This window comes from Phaethon aethereus, assembly GCF_964289735.1.
Source record: "Phaethon aethereus genome assembly, chromosome: 3".
NCBI classification, from domain to species: Eukaryota; Metazoa; Chordata; class Aves; order Phaethontiformes; family Phaethontidae; genus Phaethon; species Phaethon aethereus.
The window spans coordinates 51,820,932-51,844,242 of record NC_138576.1 but is presented as its reverse complement, the minus strand read 5'-3'; positions in this window follow the sequence as shown (position 1 = coordinate 51,844,242).

The window sequence follows — 23,311 nt, the reverse complement described above, 5'->3', positions numbered from 1 at the left end:
AGACAAAACTTGAAATAGTATTTGATGTTCTTGCTTGAAACATTATGTTTAATTCCACATAATATTCAGTTTTGCCAGACTTGGGATGGACAGGAAACGTTTAAAAAGAAAAGTTCACATCTTTCTGATACCTCTCTCTAAACTCCTGCTGCTGGTCTCTGGAATGAAAAACAAGGGCATGAAATATGCGGAGGAAGTGGTAATATATAATGTCCAAAGCCAGCAACAAAAGCAACAGAACTGCCAGTGCTAGACAAGAATAATAATCATTTATGACTACAGTATTCAGTTATCTTTGAAACAGGCAGCATATTTAGTCCTTTGCACACTTTAGCCACTAAAGTCACTGTTTTTCAAATGTTAAATTTTCAGAGCCTTATTTTAGATGTCTGTTTGGGTAACTGAATGCTTCGCTATTTGTTTATTGTGTTACTTCCTTTCCTTTTTAAGGATCAAGGGTATTTTTTGTTATTTTTTTCTTTTGTAAAGGAGAACTGAGGTAAAGTCAAGTCACTGGAGATGCTGAATTTCCTGGTTTAGAGCTTGCTATGGCTTAATGCAAAGGTCTTTATAGGAACTTTGTAGGGAAAAAGTTATCTTTTCTAGATAGTATGTATTTTAGCAGTAAATGAACCAGGGGGTTCTCTAACTTAAAAACTGTCCTGAAGGACAATGAAGGTACTGTGTTGGGAACTGATGGCTTTCAAGAACTAGTTTCCAAAACTAGGCCTGTGAAATACGTGAATGTAAACAAATTCAAACTTGCAGGTTTCCGAAGTGATTGGAGAAATTTGTACAATAACTGCGGGAATCAACAGTGCTACTGATGGGCTGTGGGCACAATTCAACAGCTGCAGCAATACCAACGGTTCAGTTTGGTTATGATAGCCTTGGTTTGGGAGAGTGGTGGGGTTGAAACGATTTATGGCTGTGCTTGAGGTTAATGAATGCCAGAGTCTTTGCTCCTATTTTTAAATGTGTTTACTAACCATGAGATAAAAATGAATGGCCATTACAGCTAAAAAATTAAATGCTTGGAGCCTGTGTGTCTGACATCTGTCAAAAAACCCTATGAAATAGTCTTATGTATTTGACTTACTTTGGAGCCTCAAATGTTAAATATTTTCTTTGCACTAAGGCTCAAATAAATATATAACACTGTAACAAAACAGTCCTAAAGTTCTTCAAGTCATTGGTTGTCTTGTTTTTCTTGTTATTTTTTGTGTGGGGTTTTTTTTGAGTTAGGACATACTGTCAGTTTTAAATTCAAGTTGATGGTATGTGTAATAATTAAGTAAAATACTAATATATATAATTAAGTTAGCGATTGGTCCAACCCACATGATTGCCTTTTTGTGTTTTATCAGTAGGAAGTATTTATCTCCCTCTGTTAAACATGTGAATTACCAGGTCAACAGTCACTTTCTTCTAGGTGGTTTACAACAGTAACTTAAAACTGTGTTCCTCTTGCTTATTACATGAAGTTACCTTCTTGCGGCTGGGAGAGGCATGCTGCCTTTAATAAAAAAAAAAAATGTTTTATATCTGTTATTCTTAAACTTCAACTTTCTGGGACTTATTCAGCTGCCTGCTCTAATAGCATTACATTGATTTGGGACATCATATGATTGAGAGCTGTTCAAAGCAATCTTTCATTCGTGCAGATAAAGCCAGTTTGTATGTGCAGCATTTCAGAATGACAGCTTTTATACTGTAAGCAGTGGCTTTTTGAGCACATTCATGTTAAGTAGGTCTGAAAGTCATTACTTTTGGATATGGTGGTTAAGCACTTTAAAAAAAAAAATTTTGTTAAAAATCAGCTTTTCTTATTTTCCTGGCTGTTAAGCCAAACGGAAATACTCATGTGACTTTTGTTTTTTATTTTAAAGCAGCAGTAAAGTTTACACTTGAGATTTTTAATGTTACATCTGCTGCTTTCTCCCCTCCCCTAACTTTATACTGCTAACTTTCTTTACACAGTGTTATATTTTTGGTGGGATATTTCATATATAAATTGATTGGATTCTCTTTATACTCTATTTCCTAGAGAAATGTGGAAGCGCAGTCTGTGTTGAAGGAGAACTAGAATTCTTTTTGCTGCTAGTCTTTCATCTTGGTTTATTTTTTTTCCTTTTTGGTATGTGTACTAAATAGGATGAACTTTGAAATACTAGTTGTTTGTATCTTTTTGTGCAAATAAAAATTTCTTACCGTCGGGTAGCACTTTGATTTGTATTTATACTTACTAGGAAACCTCTAAACACAGAAAGTCAGCTCTAATAAAGATTATCAATAAACAGTGAACAGTGTGGTTACTTAATTGCTCCATGTATAGTAGTTTTATACTCCTGCTGTTCTGAGTTTGTGTTCAAAAGCACCTGCTTATTATTTTCATTATGCCTTTTGCAGGAAAACAGCATCAGATAGATGTTTTCAAAGCAGTGCTGCACTGAATTACAGAACAAGTGAACTGCAACTGCTGAGAAAGGGTGGAGTTTCAGCTTGGCCAGAGCCTGCTGAAGTATATGGAAAGGCTCCTCTTCGTTGCAATGGAGTTTCTTGTGTGGGTGTGCGTGAGTAAGGCCAGGGGGGATAACTTGCTGTCTTTGCGGGGAGGCTTTTGGTTGCCTGTGCTGGCCACTTTTCAGCTTCAGCAGGCACAGTGTTGGATTGCTGTTGAGCTGGAAGATTTCCTTAAAAATGGCAGTGCAGTGCCTCACCATGGAGAGAGCTGGGTGTCTCGCCTGACGAGAGTAGCCTTGTGCACCAGTGGTAGGATGTGGGTGTCTTGAAGGCAAATTTAAATCTTAGCGTGTCACTTTCTGCTGGTTTGGCTGGGATGGAGTTAACTTCATAGCAGCTAGTGTGGGGCTATGTTTTGGATTTGTACTGAAAACAGCGTTAAATACAGGGATGTTTTTGTTGCTGAGCAGTGTTTTCACAGTCAAGGCCTTTTGTGCTTCTCACCCACCAGTGAGAAGGCTGGGGGCGCAGAAGATGTTGGGAGGGGACACGGCCAGGACAGATGACCTCAACTGACCAAAGGGGTATCCCATACCATTGATGTCATGCCCAGCATATAAAGTTGTGGGAAAGAAGAAGGAAGGAAGGAATGTTCAGAGTGATGGTGTCTGTCTTCCCAAGTAACCGTTACGCGTGATGCAGCCCTGCTTCCCTGAAGATGGCTGAACCCCTGCCTGCCCATGGGAAGCAGTGAATGGATTCCTTGTTTTGCTTTGCTTGCGTGCGCGGCTTTTGCTTTCCCTATTAGAATGTCTTTATCTCAACACACGAGTTTTCTCACTTTTACCCTTTCGATTCTCTCCCCCGCCCCACTGTGGGGGAGTGAGTGAGCGGCTGCGTGGGGGTTGGTTGCGGGTGGGGCTAAACAACAACAACACTTGCAAGGGACCTCCAGGGAGGCTGGGAAAGTTGTAATGCCAGGTGTGATGTGTGACTTCAGCTGCAGAACTAGGAAAGTTCCGGTTGCCTGTATGCTTGGGAGAGGGACTTGAAAGGGAGTAAGCACAGAAGGGCAAGAGGGAAGAGCAGGGGAGCTGGAAAGGGGAGGCTCCTTGGTGGAGGTGAAGTTTGGAGACTGGTAGCAGGGAGATGGAGAAGCTGAGCCCAGGTCCCCCACTGGTCTGGGATGGGACATGCAGGTGGGCTGCCTGTGCGGGTCAGGAACGGGAGCGAGTAGTGGGATGGCAACAGAGACTTGCTTCCAAGTTATGTAAAAGCAACTGCTTTCTTCTGGGAGGGTACTTGAACTGTGTGATGTGGTGGACAGTGTTGAAGTAATCCTGGTTCAAAGGCTCTTTACAAAGCTCCTGTTTTATTTCAGGCTGAGTGAGGGTTCCTGTTTAGCACTAAGTGGGATTTTTTTTTCTTTAAAACAAGCAAAAAATACTTGGGTTTTGTGTAATGGCTGCTTTTTTTTCCATCTTTATTAAATGCCTGCTATAATCACAAAATGTCTTCAGTTTCCTAATGTTTTGCTTCTGGTGCTTACTGTCCAGTTAATTGAGTACTGTCAAATCTTCCTATATTTCTGCTGATTTATACATTAGTTTTCATGCCCTGAATATAGAGTTTCTCTGGAATGATAAGCTGTATGATCAGCAAAGTCACCGCACTCCTAATCAGAACACATGGGTCACTTACCAATTCTTGTTCATATTTTATTATGAATTTTCCTTCTGGGACTGGTGTAAGTATTTTTAGTCTGATCTTCCTTAAGTTTGTGCAGTGTTGTGGTTTAGCCCCAGCCGGCAACTAAGCACCACGCAGCCGCTCACTCACTCCCCTCTCCCCCAGTGGGATGGGGGAGAGAATTGGGAAAAAACTCGTGGGTTGAGATAAAAACAGTTTAATAGGACAGCAAGAGCGATGGAAACAACAATGGTAACAAAAATAATAATACCGACAAAGGAATGTACAAGAACGAGTCATGCCCAGTGCAGCAATGGCTCACCACCCAGTGATCAATAGCCTGTCCCTGAGCAGTGATTTCTGCCCCCCGGCCAACTCCAGTTTATGTACTGGGCATGATGTTACACGGTATGGAATATCCCTTTGGCCAGCCTGGGTCAGCTGTCCTGCTGTGTCCCCTCCCAGCTCCCCGTGCACCCCCAGCCTGCTCGCTGGCAGGCCGGCACGAGAAGCTGGACTGTCCTTGACAGCTCGGCAACAACCCAAAACATCATCACTTTATCAACATTTTCTCATCCCAAATCCAAAACACAGCCTCATGCTAGCTTCTGTGAAAAAAATTAACTCTATCCTGGCTGAAACCAGGACATGCAGGATGCACCTTCTGTATTTCTGCCAGCGTAAAAAGTTACACATCGGAAGAGCAGAGCCAATGAATTCTGCAACTTCTCTGAAGCGTCGCTTCTCCCGTGATCAGTGTCTGTTGTTGCTTGCTGGAGTCAGCCAGGCTGATTTATCTGCAACTAGTAGCCTTGTGTTGTGCTGAGAGTTGAAAGGTGGTTGCTATCTTGGAGACCCTGGTCTAATCTAAGGCAAAAATAACGTTTAAAGGAAGAAAATGGGAGGTGATGTGATTGATGACCGGAGTAAGTTGTGTGATAACCTTTTCCAAGCGCGGGTGTTTAATGCAGAGATACCAGCATCTCTGCTGGCCATCAGCAGGGTTTCTGACATGGTCTGTACCCGGGACTGGGTGTGGGCTTAGGGAGCTGCCAGACCAGTGTCTTCTGCAAAGTCACACAGCCTCAACATTTTGCACCTGCTCTGCTTGAAAGGTGATGCTGGTCCAAACGGGTTTCCCCAGCATCTGCTTCGAGGCTGGAGGAGCCGCCTGGGACACTTCTGATTTGTGCTGGCTAAAGTGAGCGTGTGGGAGCACCCACGAGCACACACATGTCTCCAGAGGTGCAGTGACTTCTAAGATGGACCTTCCCACCTTGCACAGATTAGAGGTGAGGGAAGAGAGAGGGTTTGTTACTTTCAGCCTTACACAGAGAAGAAAAAGCTGCATTTTTTCCCACCCGATAAAACAACTTCCCCACCCCTGTTTCCCACTGAATCCTTGCTTTGATGTATTGGTGTATGATGTGTGGGATGGGAGCTTGTCTACTGCAAATGTCACTGGTGTTTTACAGGGGATGTCCCCTCTACATGGACACAGACAAATTGCTGAGGCTGAGTGGAGTTGCACCAGGGGAGGTTTAGATTGGATATTAGGAAAAATTTATTTACTGAAAGAGTGGCCAAACATTGGAACAGGCTGCCCAGGGAGGTGGTGGAGTCACCATCACTGGAGGTGTTCAAAAAATATGTAGGCATGGCACTTCAGGGCATGGTTTAGTGGGCTTGGTGGTGTTGGGTTGATGGTTGGACTTGATGATCTTAGAGGTCTTTTCCAACCTTAATGATCCTATGATTCTAGGGGAGGCCATCTGGCATTGGGGAGCACTTTGATTTTTCACCTAAGCCGTAACTGTGTGTCTTCTCCTGTCAGTCCTACTCTGAGACCCCTGGAAGTCAACTAGTCCAGGTCCCTGCTCAAGCAGGGCCATCTCCAAAGTTGAATCAAGTTGCTCCTACTCATTTCTCTAGGCTGTGGCAAGGATAGCGCCAGGGAACTGGCACTGCGGGGAAGGAATAGGGGAATACTCTACAGTATAGTATAGCTTTGGAAGGAGCCTACTGCTTGAAGTGTGAGCTAGGCTTGGGCTTCTTCGCTTCTGTGCATCTTCCTTGCAAAGGTGATAGGGCAGAATAGGGCTGACCGGGTGGCAGGACAGCAGGGACACTGTTGCAATGTTTTGCAGTGTCAGAGATGCAAAGTTACATCAAGTAAACTGCTAATTATTTTTAAAAAATAACTTAATGGGTTGTGGTGGAAACAAGTTAAATAGTTAAATGAACTCTGAAATCTTCCCCTACTCCCATCTGAGGTGAAAATATTGGAAAGCTCTTTCAAACATTTAATGAGAGATACTCACTACTAGCTTGGTTGAAGTTTTAACTTTTCATACTGAAAATTCCCCTCTGGTGCCAGCACAGTAAGTATCATGGATTGCTGCAATTAAACCACTGCCTTAAGTTATTCATAATACTCTTTCTGGGCAGCATTCCCACCTGCTTAATCTGTGCTATACAAGCGTTTATTAGAACTGACTGTTGAAAAACGCCAAGCTAAATTGGACACTTAAAAAAAAATAAAAATCAATATGATGCCCTAAACTGGTTTAATATGTCTTTCCTCTTCAATAATCCTACATGTTACTGATTTATTTGCTGTAATGAACATGCCATTCAACCGAAACAAGATTAGCTGCTTAAACCGCAGCATTAAGCACGGAGCAACTTTAATGCTGCTTTATGTTTCATTGTAATGCTCGGCACTTACAGTTGTGTCTCTTTCTTTCCTCTGCAATAAAGAGTTCGTGTGAGGATCACAAAGGGCTCCGGAGAGGTGTTTTGTTAAAGCATTCGAAGCAGTAAATTTGAGTTGGGGTTGCAACGCGGCACCTCCTTCATCCAAACCTAAGTGGAACCAAACTGGTGAGCAGGATTAATGCATGAATTTATATTCCCTGCAGGATTTTTCCGGGGTTAACCATGAAGTAAATGGCTTATGTCAAACTGATCTAGGTTAAGACAGAGAGAACAGCCACTGGCAATCAGAATATTCCTTTGGACTTCATTCAAAAAAAATTTTTTTTTCAAACGTTTGAAACAGTAGCAATTTACTGTGCTGCAGGAAAAACAGGCTGCAGGAAGCAGGTGTCTTGGTTTTGCAAGGAAGAGTCCTAAGATAGAGGTGGTAAAGACTGAAGGTTTTCGAAGGACTCTATAGAAGGGGGCAGGGAAATATGAGTGATAGAGGTATTTTATACCTGCCCGGTATTGTATAGATTGTTTGTATAATCTATTGTATAATAGAAAGCCTGTTCTATTGCATAATACTGGCCAGGTCTGAAAAGTTGAAGCTCTCCGGTTTCCAGGTAAAACTGTGTGGTGTTCTCTTCCGTCTACAGGGGCAAGCCTCAAGCTGGGAGTCTCTAAAGTGGGTTTCAGTTACTGTTTTTGTTCTTTCCCTCTGTCATGAAAAGACTGCTTTAGATAATTACCTTCCATTCTCGCTGATTAAGAAGCAAGTTGTATTTGTTAGGGCATCTGTATGTTCTCCATAGTTCTAAAAATTGCAATGCGTTTTCTGCTTCAGTACAACGTTATATTTCTTTTTCTTTGGAAGACTATGATGAGTTGCCGATATATATTTTGGCGTCTTCTTAAGGTCCTGGAGTCAAACTTAGTATATACTAAAACCAGAGTGATGAGCTTCAAAGTATGGCAGAAGTCTGCTGAGTTGGAAGCAATTACTCAACCATGTAGAAATGGGGGAAAAAAATGTCGCAAGTAGCGCGTTTGCACTGTGCTGGAGCAGGTTTTCAAACGGAGGTGGTGGTTCTAACTCTGGCAAACGCCTGTTTCTTCTGGTGAATGCTGCTTTTCTGCAGGTGATCAAAAGAGAGGCTCGAAAGTGATCTGGCAAAGGGAGAGTCGAGGGGTTGAAGGCAGCTATTTCTGGCGGAGGAAATGCCCTCGGGAAGTCTGTTAGGAGGAGCAGCCTTACTTTGCATCGCTCCACTGGAAAAAAAAACATAGCCTGAAGATGCTTTCAGAACGAAGGGTGAGTGCTGGGATGCAAAGAGAGGGCTGGTGAGTGTTGGCAGAGAGATCAGTTTGCCACTTATATGACACTTCTTCCTAGAAAAACAGAATCTCAGAGTGAATGGGATGGAGTGCCCTGAGAGGAGCATGCATGCTTCAAGGGGAAAATGATGTCCTCAACAGCTGGTTCAAAGTTGGTAAGGGGATGAACAGAAACAGTCACGTTACTTCCATGAAACATGCATGCGGTGCGGTTTTTTTCTCAGTTGTCAGGAGCCCCCTCAGCACCGATGGCTGCTGTTGCCCAGACCGCCCAGCTCTAAGCGATGCTTGCACCTAGCCCCCGGTCCGATGGCTCTGCGTCACGGCAGGCCGTGTCCCTAGCGCGCAATATGCTTTTTTCTGTTGCACAGATAAGCAGCATATGAGGAGCTGCCTTTATTGCAGCCACTGACGTGAGTTACCTTAAGTCCACTCATAAGCTCCCACGGTCATGTTTTATTTAAAGAACAAGTGATTTGTGTGATCTAAATGATAGTGATGGAAGCACTTGGACCAACCTGTCTGGTGCCCAAGCAAGCATCAGGAGAAGGGACGGTGAGAAGGAAAGAGTGAGGGAGCAACAGCGAAACCGAGCAAGAGAAAGCAGGATTGAATAGTTCTGGGAAAGCCTCTGCCTTGGGTTGTATAACGGGGGCTTATACAACACGTAACCCAATCTGACCCTGACCCTGCCAGTGCTCAGGGACTATATTTTTACTAAGATTAAGCTTTTCTTTTCTTTCTTTTTCCTGGAACAATTTCCTTGGCTTTTAGCTTGCTGGCTGGCTGGCACAGCCAAGGCAACCCCACCTGTTTATGGCTATGATATTTAGCCAGCTGCAGCCCAGCTGTGCCCAGCTTCCCCTGTGAAGTCCCACAGCAGCGTCTCACCAGGGAAGGCCACTGGCAGGAGGTTCAGCTCCCACCAGCCATGGTGTCTGTTCTCTGCTGGTAACAGCGCTGTTGGGGAAGGAAAGAAAAACGCGGCAAGCGTAACAACACCCTTCAGTTTAGCAAAAGCAACTGTAAACTTCCTAAAGAAAATGGAAGAAAAATAAAATGGTCTCGCTGCTCAAAAGGCTACAGGACCTGCCAGAGCTCAGTTTCTCCAGGCAGCTCGGGGCTTTGTGCCGTTTGGATTTTCATTCACGGTAACGTGAGGGACTGGAGCCTCTCTGGCCTCCGCCTGCCGTCAGCAGCGCTGCCGCATCGTTGTGCGCTGGAGTCCGACCCGCTGACAGGCCCTGCCAAAGCCCAGCAGCCGGGTTTTACACTTGCAGCTTTAAAGCACCTTTCCCTGTGACTGTCCCCACCTCTGTGGTATCCACGGGGGAAGAGGTAGGGACTTCTGAGGGGGAAAAACAATAACGGTTTCCCCATTAGTGACTTGGGAGTCCAAATCCAGCCTTCAGAAGTGTGGTCAAACCCACTGGCCCACAGTGCAGCGTAGCATCCCAACAGCCAAGCTAATTTGAAAGCAGGACTTGGGCTCCTATGTGACTTACTATTTCTGAATAACATTCCTTCTTTTTCAGCTGTAAGGTATTTTTAAAATACTTCATCAAGTTCAGCATTCAAATGGTCTTCAGTTCATGATTGTCAACCTTATTTTAATTGATAGTCTCCTGTTTTTTCACTACTGGGGCTTTATCATAGAATGGTTTGGGTTGGAAGGGACCTTTAAAGGCCATCTAGTCCAACCCCCCTGCAGTGAGCAGGGACATCTTCAACTCGATCAGGTTGCTCAGAGCCCCGTCCAACCTGACCTGGAATGTTTCCAGGGATGGGGCAGCTGCCACTTCTCTGGGCAACCTGTGCCAGTGTTTCACCACCCTCATGGAAAATTTCTTCCTTCTATCTAGTCTAAATCTGCCCTCTTTAAGTTTAAAACCGTTACCCCTTGTCCTATCGCAATACGCCCTGCTAAAAAGTCTGCTCCCGTCTTTCTTCTAAACCCCCTTTAAGTACCGAAAGGCTGCAATAAGGTCTCCCTGGAGCCTTCTCTTCTCCAGCCTGAACAACCCCGGCTCTCTCAGCCTGTCCTCACAGGAGAGGTGCTCCATCCCTCTGAGCATTTTTGTGGCCCTCCTCTGGACCCGCTCCAACAGGTCCCTGTCTTTCCTGTACTGAGGGCTCCAGAGCTGGACGCAGGACTCCAGGTGGGGTCTCACCAGAGCAGAGTTGAGGGGCAGAATCACCTCCCTCGACCTGCTGGCCACGCTGCTTTTGGTGCAGCCCAGGATACAGTTGGCCTTCTGGCTGCGAGCGCACATTGCCGGGTCATGTCCGGCTTTTCACCCACCATCCCCAAGTCCTTCTCGGCAGGGCTGCTCTCCATCCCCTCATCCCCCAGCCTGTACTGATGCCGGGGGTTGCCCTGACCCCAGAGGCTGCTCCTGCACGCCCGTGGGGCACAGGGCTGATGACAGAAAAGCTGCCCACAACACTAGTAAGCAAACTTCAAGGAGGCAGTTCCTGAGCAGAGAGCAGGGAGGCTCCTTTCTCCTGCCTGGTGTTGGTTTAGAGGCTGAAGCCGTACTGACAGGTTCCTTTTCTCTGCAGAACCACCCGGCCTCCCTTTGCAGTTCACCTGGCCATAGGCTCCTTTCCCCGGAACGGCTGCGGTCAGGGACCTGCAGCCTTGCTGCTGTTGGGGCCGGCAGCGACGCTCCTGCTGCCCGTCCCTTAAGGAGGGTCACGGGCGCCAGGCGTCCATCGTGGGCTGTGCAGCACGTGGCGTAACGAGGTTCCGGTATGGAAGTAGATGTCCAGGGCGCTGATGACAACAGTAATCGTTGCCTTTACGTCTCTGCGCGGAGGCTTGGAGAGTCCCGAGGAGCAGTGCCACCAGCGCGCGCCGTACCTGCGTCCCCAAAGAGCCGCGTAGCGGAGGCTGCTTTGACCCCGCGCCTCGCTGTGCAGCAGCCGGCGGCTTTGCGTACAGGCAGGTAACCGCAAGAAAAAAAGCAGAGCGTATACAGACGTGCTCTGCCTCTGCCTGATCTCTCCTCTCCTCAGGGTTTTTGCTGCTGCCATGTCTAGAAGCCTGTAAGGTCACACCACGGGGGTTCGGATGCGTGGCCGCTCTGCACGGGGATGCGAGGATGTCACCCACCTGCCCTGTGCTTGAGCTAACTGTTCTGAATCAGCTGTTAAGATCTCGAAGGAGCTTAAGCTGGGCAAAACCGTGTTTTCTTCTCTGCTATGGTTTGTATTTATGAACATTGCAATTCAAGATCTGCACTTTTTGTTTTTCCTGAAAATTTATGTTGGCCCCGCTGTGAGTGCTGAGTAAAGGAACAGCACCATCTTTTATGTGAGTGGGACAGAAATTAAGCTCTATGTTATCTTAATGGTCTGACACTACAAAACTCTTATATTTTTACAATAGAAACTCATTCCAAGGGGACAACAAGCATAAGACAACATGGGTGGGTAGAGAAGTGACAGGTAAAATTGCCTAAAATAGGTTTTAAAATACATGTATGTGTTTCTTTTTCTGTTAAGTGCATCATCTTGATTTCAGAGTGTATTACTTCTTAGCTCCTGTACCATGAGTTAGACAATCTGTGAAATGGGGTTGCACAGACTGTCTAACGTACTCACTTCCAGCATCTGAGAGGGAAGGTGAGGGAAAAGGGGACAAAAAAGTAATGCTTATTAGACCTAAGACTAAGAGACCCCATCTTACTCATTGGTAGAAAAAAAACATACATGCTGCTAAAAGGGGAGAAAAAGAGCGTAAATTCCAGTCAGATGTGCCTCTCGTGAAAAATGACTAATTAAATGACATCGGTAGCTTAAAAATAGACCTGGCTTTAATAGGAAAATATTTTAGAGGTCACTTAAAAAGAAATGGAGAAAACAGGAAAGATGAAGAGGGTATGACTGCCTGCCTGGCTTTTGTTATTTCTTAGAAGTAAATCTCATTTTGGGGGCAGCTTTTGAGGGCAGCAGTAAAGCCTGGCACACATACAATAGCTATGCTCATCCAAACAAGTTCCATCCCGGGCCCACAAAGGGGCCGCAGAGGTCAGAAAACATGTGCTGAGCGGTGGGTAGAATGAATTCAGCCTCTCCCGACCCTCAGGCAAACCCTCCTGTTTCGGAGGGACCCACCCAAGGTTTGCCCTTGCAGAAGCAGGAGCCTTTTCTGCCCTCGCCCCTGCTCGGAGGACGCTCCGGGAGGAGGACGGCCGCAGGCACCGGCGGACCCACGCCTGCCCAAGCCTGCCGTGGGCCCAGGAGCGGGCAGGCAGGGACCCGGCCAGCATTGCAGCTAACGAAACCGGGCAGCTTCAATTCTTGTGTTGTTGCAACACATGTCCTGGGCACCCGCAGCTCCACAGGGATGAGCTTTGGGGTGGCAGCTGGGGTGAGCAACCTGCTCTAGTTGGAGATGTCCCTGCTCATTGCGCGGGGGTTGGACTAGATGGCCTTTAGAGGTCCCTTCCACCCCAAAGTGCTCTGTGATTCCAACTGCGTAAGAGCAATGCCAACTGAAGAACATAAGAGCTGCCATAGTGGGGCATCTCTAGTCCAGGAGCCTGTCTCTAATGTGCTTGCCACTTCTAGCGTGATGGGTAGGACTCATCCTTTTCCGTTCATGTTCTCCATGATTTCATAAACCTCTGCCTTTTCTTTTCTGCCGTTGCCCCAGTAGCACATATGCCCCGAATATCTATTTCTCAAACCATGTGCCTGAACACCTGCAGAATGAGTTTTGTTTAAAAATCAGTTTATATACTGAAAACATGAAAAGAATTAATGCAAAGGGGAAATGTTTGATCTCTTTCACCAAATAACCATATCAAAAGCTCTTTTCAACGTCTTTTGTTGAAACATATAAAAGTCATGAACTCCTCGGCTGCTAGCCAAATACATCAGAGCATATGGGCCAAACTGTTGCCCAGTGTAAGCTAATGTCCCTCTGCTGATCTCCAGGGACGTGAACTGACTTTTGCCGTGCCTGGATTCAGCTTCTGGGGATTAACAAGGTGTTTGTATGACTGATAATGCTGTATGTTCTGCAAAGAAATGGGATGTGTTTGAAAAATCTGTGAATGTATTTGAGAAGAAAAGCTATCTCCTGAAAATACAACACATACTATCTCCAAGAGAAAGAGACTGACAGACTGTCTGTCTTTGAGATGATTAACAGGAAAAAACTAAACGTATCTTTTCTCAAAACCTGGGAAACTCACTTTGCTCTGAATATTCTGATTTTGACTTCCTGGTGTTCGCCAGGGAAGGTTGCTCCCTGGTAAATAAGAAGTTCCCTTCAGGTCTCATTATAATAACAACAAAGCTTGATTATGGGAAATTCTCCCTCTCCTCACCTGAACTGATGGTTCAAAGAGAAAGGAAGAGGCTTCCTACTTAATTTTTCACCCTGTATTTTACTTCAGAGCTTTTCTGGCTAATTTGGAGGGGTACTGAAAAAGGCAAAGTTGAAATTACGAGGCTGCTTTGCAGCTGCAGTGATGTTTATTACCGGGAGCAGGGCTGGCACGAACGCTTGGTGAACACCAAGGAAGCTCCAGGGTGCAGCCAGGAGGAGCTGGTGGGAGAGGTTAACACCAGGGGTTTTACAGGTCCCCAGAACAATCACAGCCACTCACCACGGTTGGGGCCTCACTGACCAGGAACCAGCAGGGAGCTGTGATGCCAAGGAAATCGCTGCCGAAACGGGCAGGCACGTGGAGGAGAAGCAGGAGCTCAGAGTGGTGTGTGGGTCGCTTAGGGTTGGGTGTCCCAGCAGTGGTCCACCTCTTCACGGATGTGTGCCCAGAGCAGGACAGCTGGCACAGCTCTTGGAGTCCACAGGCTGGAAGAAACTCCTCACTGTGTCCTGTAAGTGGCTGCTTCTGCCTGCTTTTCACACAACAAGTCCTTGGTTCTTCCCCCAAGTGCTTCCTTGCAGCATTTCAGGACGTCCGCAAGCAGCCCTCTACTTGCTGCCAGTATGTGAGCCTGCAGGGGTGGCTTTGAAAATTCATCCATCATCACTCCAATGGTGGTTTGATTCCAGAATCATAGTCCTTACTTCATGCAAGCTATGAAATGAATCCACATCTCAGTATTGTTATATACGTCAAATACACGCTGGTCTACCTCACAGTATCATAGAACCACACAATGGTTGAGGGGGGAAGGGACCTCTGGAGGTCATCTGATCCAACCCCACTGCTCAAGCAGGGCCACCCAGAGACAGTTGCCCCAAGGTGAGTCTATGCTGAACTTCTCAGTTACCCACTCTCGCAGAGGCACCTCTGGAAGTGAACCCAGTGGCTCCAGAAAGATGCTGAGAAAGGGCTGCTGGGCATTGGACTCCGTGCCCAGCTCCTTGCTGGGGCAGGATGGTGTCCAACATCATCCTACAAAAATCTCTTCTTGGCCACCCTGTGTCCTCCAGGGGCTGTGGCTCCTTCTCCTGATGCCGTGGCTGTCCTATGGTGTGCTTCTGGTGGCACCTGACCCCAAACACAGGTGTCTCCAGGAGGAACGTTCTGTGGATTTGGTATCTAAGCTCCTGCTGTGGTCCCTGGAGGTCAGGGTGGTCCCCATCAGATGTGGGAGCCCCCCATCAGATGTGGGAGCCCCCCATCTGTGCCAGGGTGAGCCGAACAGCTCCTTAAATGCTGCTGAGCCCAATCTAGGGTGAACACGAGGGCACCTGCATGGCAGAACTCGCCCATTTTGGGGCCAGCCCTAACCCGAGTTTTGACTCAGCTTGCTGTTTTAAATGGTGTTCATTCCATCAGTCTCTGATTTATCACCACATAATAAAAAAGAGACAATAGCAAACCATTCCCGGCTTGTCTGTGCCCCGTCTGTGACACAGCCCACCACTTTTGGCTCTCTGTGATCTTGGACTGTGAGAACTAAATATGCATTTCTGTCCCCATTCCTGCCATCCTCTCTTCTCAGGTCTTTTGAGGTCACTTAACCATGGGAGAACCTGCCGCTGCTATTGCTGCCGCTGTGTGACACTCGATGCCTGTGGGATGGTTAACGTGGGATGGTTAAAAGTGTGTTCTCAACACGGTGTTTAAAAACAACCCTCAGTGAGCAAGAGGGCAAGCACATTTCTGAGCTTGGCTTCCTGGGGAAAGCAAGCTTGCGTGCTCACGGGGTGTGGATGCAGATTACACCCTCTCAGCTTTTGAATCTCTTGGCAAATCTTAATCAAAGTGGACCTGGGGGGAGAAGACACAAAGAGAAATGAGTTTCTACGAGTTTCATGATAAGGGTAGCTGAGAAGAGGAAAGAAATTACCTAGAAATAACCCCCAGAAAGGCTGCAGCCTGACCTCACTGTCGGTTAGATATGACAAAATCCCATATGATGGAGCCTGTGCAAGTCCCAGCTGCAGGGGAAGCATTGGTCAGACTTTGCATCGTCCTGGGCACCACAATCAACTGGCCACGGGGCACAAAGGTGGCTTCATTAGTTGCAGTCCGCGGGGGCTACCTACGCCAGCCTGACGGTTCTGGTTTACGCCCCGGTCTTTCTGCGTGCTGGGGCCCTCCTGGCCCTGGTGTGAGGGCGAAACAACCAGCCCGAGGCAGTGGTGGAACCACCTGTGTTCAGTGGGACCTCGGAAAGGTGCGGTCCAGCAGAAATGTATGTGCCCACAGTGCTGACTACTGTTGTGTTTCTCGAATACAAGAGGATTTTCTTTCCCCTTGGTACCAAGGATTTTTATGCTGAGTTGACTGAATAAGACTTTCCAGCAGAATAATTTCCCTGGAAGATTAGGAAAGTCAAATATTTCTTAGGATCTCTATCATGTCCTAAATCTCTTTATCCTGCATATGAATTGCTGTTTTCCTTTTAAACTGACAAACACACTAAAGCTGAACCCAATGCTTTCCCTCAAACTGTTGCTGTTTAGCTGCTCCCCTCTCTAAATAAAACCTTTTAATTTTTTTTTTTTTTTTTTTTTAAGGCAAGAGCCTGAGAGAGGTCAGCTGGAGCACAAGTGCTCTGCTTTTCCCTTTCATTAGCACAAGTGATGGCTACCCACAGATTTCAAATTTGTTTCAGCTCTTACTGGGAGCTCTTTGCAACCTGAAGCGGGGACTGATTGTTGGTGAAGAGGCTCTGCGGTAACAAAGGCAGAAGTCAGGCAGGGAAGGTCTGACACGTGAGCTGTCAGAGGTGGTGTCACCGCCAGCTGACCCATCATAAGACCTCTGGGGAAAGCCAACGGGCGCCCTGCTCGGGAGGTTCTAGTGCCCTGCTCCCCGCTAGTTTGTGCTTGGAAACAGATTGACTAACATAATAGAGTGATTTTGTAATCTGTCATAATACCATAAGCTACAGATCCACAGACTTTGACCCCTCGCAGGTATAATGAGCTCCTTTATTCAGCTGCACATGCTCTCTCGATGGGGGAGAAAGAGGGGGGCTTTTTCTAATTATATATCCAAAGCATATGTTTTGCCCAGAAACAAAGCATTATATTCATTAGTAAAATCCTATAAGCTAGGCTCTTTTTATTAGCCAGTTAACTAATTGACAGTTAAGAACATGTATTAATATCATGGTGTAACCATGCAGTCACTTAATCTGACAGCTTTCTTAAAATCATAGCATTGCTCCTCTAAGTTGCTACAGTGAAAGGCTGTAGCATTTGCATTAGAAACCCTGGTGTTTGGAAATATATAGCTCAGCTTAAAAAAAGTCAATATAACTTCATACAAAGTCTCAGCCTAGACGCGGTCTCTCTTAATCCTTTGACAGAGTTGGAGAAGAGCGCTCAAGGTCCTTGCGTTGGCCTTTAAAAACCTGCTCAAGCAATTTTAAGTAGGTTTTAGGAGCACACAAAAACATATATTAGTACTTTTTCCTTTTTCCTTACTAAATCAGAAAATGATCTCGTAGCAAAATGCACCTCTGAAAGAATAATCACAGAAGCGTTACGGTTGGAAAAGACTTAAGATCATCAAGTCCAACCATCAACCCAACACCATCATTCCCACTAAACCATGTCCTAACGTGAAACGCCCAGTGCAGTTTGGGCAGGGGGTGTGTGCTACGCCAGGGAGAAAGGGGAGCCCAAGTACAGCTGCAGATCGGCCACTGAACTTCCATTTGCTATGGTAGTTTAAAAAGGTACATGACCTGTATATGGAAATCTTAGAAAATAAATACTGGTAATGGAATCAATGTCATCATGGTACAATGACATTGTACAAATCAATCTTACATCCCCACCTAAGTAATAGCTCTCTATAGAAGCCCATGTTTGAAAAGGTTGCGGTCACAGATTTATGTCACAAAGTACACTGCTTTCATGAGGAATCATTATAAAAGCTCTACAGAATTACATTATTCCCTTCATTATGCATGCACAGCCTCTGCATTTGGTTTACAGATCTTTATCACCTGGTGCCTGACTTATAAGATGGAGAATTCAATATGACTTTGTGTTTGTCAGCCTGAGTTGAAGAGAGGAGAAAAAAAGGCAAACTGGAAATCAGTGGAGGAAAAATAAATATGAAAACATGTAATGGTGTTTTTACAGGTTTTTACTTTGTCCAGATTGGCAGATATCAACGTTAAAAAAAAAAAAGTTTTAAAATACACCTCCACTGAGCAACAAAGCCGCCCGTTGTCTGGGCATGCCGTCCCCATTGCAGCTGTGAGAGTTGTGTTTAGCTGGGCTGAAGCTATTTGGTATCTGCTGACCTGGTGTGAATCACTAGGTGGCCAGGACCTCCTGGAGCGATGGCCTGGCTCTCTCCATAGCAGAGGTGCGCATGTCCCTGTCCTGCCTAGGTTAGGCTAAATCCCTCCGATTCAAACATTTACCTGTGCTCCCTGCCTTCTGTGCCTGACTCTCTGTCCTGTTTTCAGCCAGGACAGAGTTGATTTTCTTCACAAAAGCTGGTGTGAGGCTGTGTTTTGGATTTGGGATGAGAAAGTGTTGATAACGTGCTGATGTTTTGAGTTGTTGCTGAGCAGCCAAGGACAGTCCAGCTCCTCACGCTGGGCTGCCAGCGAGCAGGCTGGGGGTGCACGGGGAGCTGGGAGGGGACACAGCCAAGACAGCTGACCCAGGCTGGCCAAAGGGATATTCCATACCGTATGGCATCATGCTCCGTATATAAAGCTGGGACGAAGAAGAAGGAAGGGGTGGAGGGACGTTTGGAGTGATGGTGTCTGTCTTCCCAAGTAACCGTTACGCGTGATGCAGCCCTGCTTCCCTGGAGATGGCTGAACCCCTGCCTGCCCATGGGGAGTGGTGAATGGATTCCTTGTTTTGCTTTGCTTGCGTGCATGGATTTTGCTTTCCCTATTAAACTGTCTTGATTTCAACTCACGAGTTTCCTCACTTTTACTCTTCTGATTCTCTCCCCCGCCCCACCGCGGGGGAGTGAGCGAGCGGCCTGCGTGGGGCTTGGTTGCCGGCTGGGGCTAAACCACGACACTCTCCCACGATGGTTATTTTAGCTCACCGAGCAGGAGATCAGAGTCTAGCACCAAAGGCTGTCTTGGCCCTGATGCTCTGAGTACACAATTCAGTTTGTTTTTCTTTTTCACGAGCTGTCCCACCTCCTCACCAGTGAAGCTTTGGAGTGTCACAGGCTGGGCTGCTGCTGTGATGCTCCAGGACAGTTTCAGATCGCTCCCTGGCTCCACCGCTTACAAAAGAAGCTTCACTCACGTTTTCATTTATTGCAGACTTCCTACCTCTTACCACAGGCAGCATTGAAGTACGTGTCATGGACCTGTGTGGCCAGGCTCATCCTGCAGCCAATTCCAGTTGCATGAAAGGTCTCAGCTGGGATGGTTGGAGCCAAGTGGAAATCACCTTGGGTTGGGCAGCTCTGACGCAGAAGCGGAAAGGTCAATGTGTCCTCAGGAGGTTGTTGATTACACTGCAGACAAGAACACTGTTCATGAAAAAAAGCAGCTGTTTGAAACAAAGGAACCTCTCTACCAGAGGGAGGGGGCTGAAGTCAGTGGGTATGCGTGAATATAAGCACGCGTCTTGCTGCTTTCACCGGGCAGAGGCCATAGGAGAGGCTATCCAGTGGGAGCAGGTGAGCCTAACCCCCTCCCTATAGCCCACTGACCCCTTTCTCTGCTGTGTCTAGCGTGGCTGTGCGAGGGTTGTTCAGGGGAACGTGCTGGCTTAGTCCTTTCAGTATCCATCCATGGACCTATTGTCCATCTAATCCCCTTATCAACTTGCCGATACCGTCTGACTCCCCCAGGCTTGCGTAGCTGCCAGCAACAGAAGTTCGCTACCGCCTGTATAAAGAATGTCTCTTTTAAACCAACCTTCTGCTAGTTTCCTCCCGTTTCCCCAACGCTGCTGCTGCAACACTTGCGAGCAGCTCTTCCGCTTGGCCGTTGTTGCCAAAGCTTTGTAAACCTCCAACACCTCCTTTCTCGGCCACCTCCTCTGCAGAGCGCCGGCCTGCCTCCCTGCTGCCTGTAAGACAACCATAAGAGCTCCTTGGTCATTTCAGTCGCCCTTCCCTGCGCCTCTCGCTCCGCTTTCTATAGAAAGGTATATACCAACAAGCGCCTGCTTTAGCCACAAATGTGAGGTGTAGGTCAGTTCAGCCAGTAGATACTGTTTTTAAAGTTCCTTTATTTTTGCTATGACTTCTCTTTCATATTAATTGCTTTTTAATCTTAATGAAAAACAGTGTTTATCCTTTGCCTTCTGACACTTTAATGTAAACTCAGACACTCTTTTCCCTTAAAAATAAGCAGAGGACAAAGCAAACCAGAGAACTGTAGTTAATCACAAATTGTTAATGAAAGCTGATAAAAGCTCCCTGGAAGACAGCACAAGCCCCTGTGCGTAACGTTGCATTCGTGGTTTTGCAACTATTATTTCTTGGGCAAATCTTGCATCGGTGTCAGCCGGGCAATGGTGTCAATGGGAATTTCGCCTGATCAGTGGCAGCATGATTGAGATTATTGAGGAACAAATAAAATGTCAGGGAAAGCCCTTCTTAAACATTCAAACAATATTGGTTAACAAAGCCCAGCCACGGTGAACAGACGGCAGCGTTATGCTGTGCTAAGCTGCTGTACCTTGGAGCAGGCTTGTGGAGTGGACCATAATATCACACTTCCTGAGCATTTTCTGAGCAGCAGAGGAGTAAACAATACCTCTAATGCGAAATCAGAGGTAAAATGAATTAGGTGGTGATAACCCTTTAAAAAGAAAAGGTATTTTGTGAGTTTCTGTGCAAAGACCATTTGAGCTCTAAGCTTCATAATCAGCTTGGAAAACAGTTTAACCCACAGGAATCTTTGTGACTTGCTTCTGTCTTCCCCAGTTTGCAAGGTCAACTATCAAAACAGATATTGTTTGAAGAGCTCTGAAGGCCAAGTAGTAAGCATAATTTACAAATTATTTCCTGTTCCTACTGGCAGTGCTGTTGCATCATTTTTAGGCCATGTTTAAAATGATGCCATCGCTAATTTAAACAAAAATGGGAAACCCGGAGGAAAAAAGCAGGGGAAGGACTTTTCAGATAATCCACTTACTGCATCTTTGTTGTGCCTATCCTCATAATACCCCCGAGTCCCAGTTGCTGGATTTAACCACAACACTTACTAATTTCCAGAGAAGCAGCAGCCGCACTCCAGCTTTGGTCGTTGGTATTCCCGACATGAGTGCTCTCTTGTGGTGCCTGTGAAGCCCTGCGGCAAAGCTTGCACTTCCTCCACGGCAAAACCCTCGCTGCTGCTCCCTGTGTGAGGCTGAGGGAAAGGTAGAGAAAAGGAGAAAGAAGAGCAAGAGAGAAAGAAAGAGAGGAAGAGAGAAACATGAGAAAAGAGAAAGAGGAGAAAGACAGAAAGGAGAGAAAAAAGAGAAAGAGAGAAGGCATTTATATTCACCAAGGACCTAGAAAGACTGGAGAGAGACCTCCCTTGGACAACGTGCTACAGATCAGCATTTTGGACCTAGGTCAGTGGAAACCCTCAACCCCTAAAGCACTGCTCAGCTTCAGTATTGCATCCCCACAATTCCTCCCTTGCACCCAACAGGAAAGAAGAATGTAGGCCAAAATGCCAACTGCATTGAGTAACTCAATCGTCATTTCTTCTGCTAAGAGTAAAACTCTGGGGAATCACAGCCCAAACGCCACAGATGAGCTTACGAGGTGCATAAGCCCTTCCCGCTCTCCTGGCTCTTCTGGCACCGCACTTTGTTCAGGAGCGTTGTGGGGTTTTGAGCTGCCATTAACTTCTGCACAACTGAGATACAAGCTGACAGCAGCTTGCTCCAGTCCCTTTTTCCTCAATTTGTCACCTCTCAGCAGGAAAACCCCTCAATTTCCTGGCACCTGTAACTACTCACCGCATGAAGTTCTGCAGCACTCAGCACACTGCCCAGGAAAGCTCCATTTCCCCATCCTGCAGAGTTCCCCATCCTCCCACTGCTCTTCGGTGCTTCTCCCCTACCTCCCCTGTCCCATTGCTATCGGTCTGGCCCAATCCTTGTGCCTAGTCAGGAATGGATCTACAGAAGTTTTTGTGGAAATTGCACCAAAGTGTTAAGAAGTATGCCAAGGAAGATACGATACATATTTTTTTTCACCCCTGTTTGGAAGCAAATTGGACATCGGAGGATGCAAGAGTGTGGTAAAGCCAACCAGAGGGAATTACACTCTTGTGGGCACCCCAAGAAAAGGTTAAAACATAGGACCTTTCTTCCTTGTATGCTCAAGTTAGATGTGTTGTACAGCTCAACTCCTCTATGGTCCTGGGAAACTGCTAGTTTTATTCCCATCAAAACCAACATGCAAATCTGAAGAAGACAGGTCCACTGTGGTCCCTGGGTGGATCACTGGGCCATCAATTTGAATCTGGCTTCTCTGTCAGAGAAAAATAAAATAGCAGCAATAAAAAGCACTAGCAAGAAGGGTAGTGGTGTTTGCAGGGAAGTGGGTGTGAGCACCCACCTGCCCTAGTGGAACTAGCTGCAGGCACCTCCCCTCCCATACTGTATTTCTCTTCATGAGAGTCTTTTTTCGGTTCACGGCTCTTCAGGTTGATCACACGATTCTTTTGCAGACGGGAATTAATAGAATGGACCATCTTGTGTCACAAGACACACACAGAGGAAGAAGGTTTCTAAAATAGCTGGGCCAAACACAAAGGCTCCTGTGTGACACTGCCTGCAGAGTGGACCAGGAGCAGAACAAAGGCAGGGATCTGGCTGGGCACCCAACACCACCGGGCAGCCTGAGGTGGATCCCAGCTACACACACAGTGCAGATCCTGCTGCCTTTCTCATGCCTGTGTCTTTTCCATGGCCACAGGTGCTTCTGAAGCTCTTACAAAGAGCTGTTTTGTTAGCCATGCCCACTTCAGTGAAATATGCCACGCAAACCTGTTATCTTCTTTCACACCTACACACACTAAGAACCTTCTTCCTTTGTTGGTTTAATGACCCAGATATGCTAGACATTATATAAGTCACATTGCATTTTGCTGGAAACTAATACACCTATAAAACTGGCAAATTGTTGGAAATCCATCACCTTCTTATCAGACTTGTTTGGCAGCGTTGTGAGCTGGAGAACTTCCCAGGGCTGTGTTGGGTTGCCATTGCTGCAGAAAAAGTTGAAACTTGGCACTAGCAGCTTAAACATTAATAGCTAGAGTAGACAAAGCCTATAGATTGTGGTATATGAACTGACACAGCCATATTACGACATGCCAAATAACTGATTACAGAACCAGCCAAAACCGACCTAAGAGGGTGTGAAACAGGATATAGAACCACTGTATATCGTATAAGAAGATGACCACGTAGCAACCTCTTAGTAACAAACCAGAAGGAAATCAAACCACTAAAAAGCAAGATGACCCCAGGCCTTAATATGCCTGTTGTGTGAAGGGTGGGGAACTTAGATCATAAGGGTATAATTGCCCAGGGACTTCTTTGTTTGGGGTCCCTCTTTGGAGGCACTCAGCTTGAGTTGTAGCTCTATTAATAAAAGGGACTTTGTAGAAGAATCTCTTTTCGGCTTATTGATTCAGAGGAAACCTAGAGTGAAACCCTGTTATGATGGCTGGTATGCGTAATTTCCGTAAGAGTTTGGCGACCCAGATGGGACTCTAGGCAACCACCACT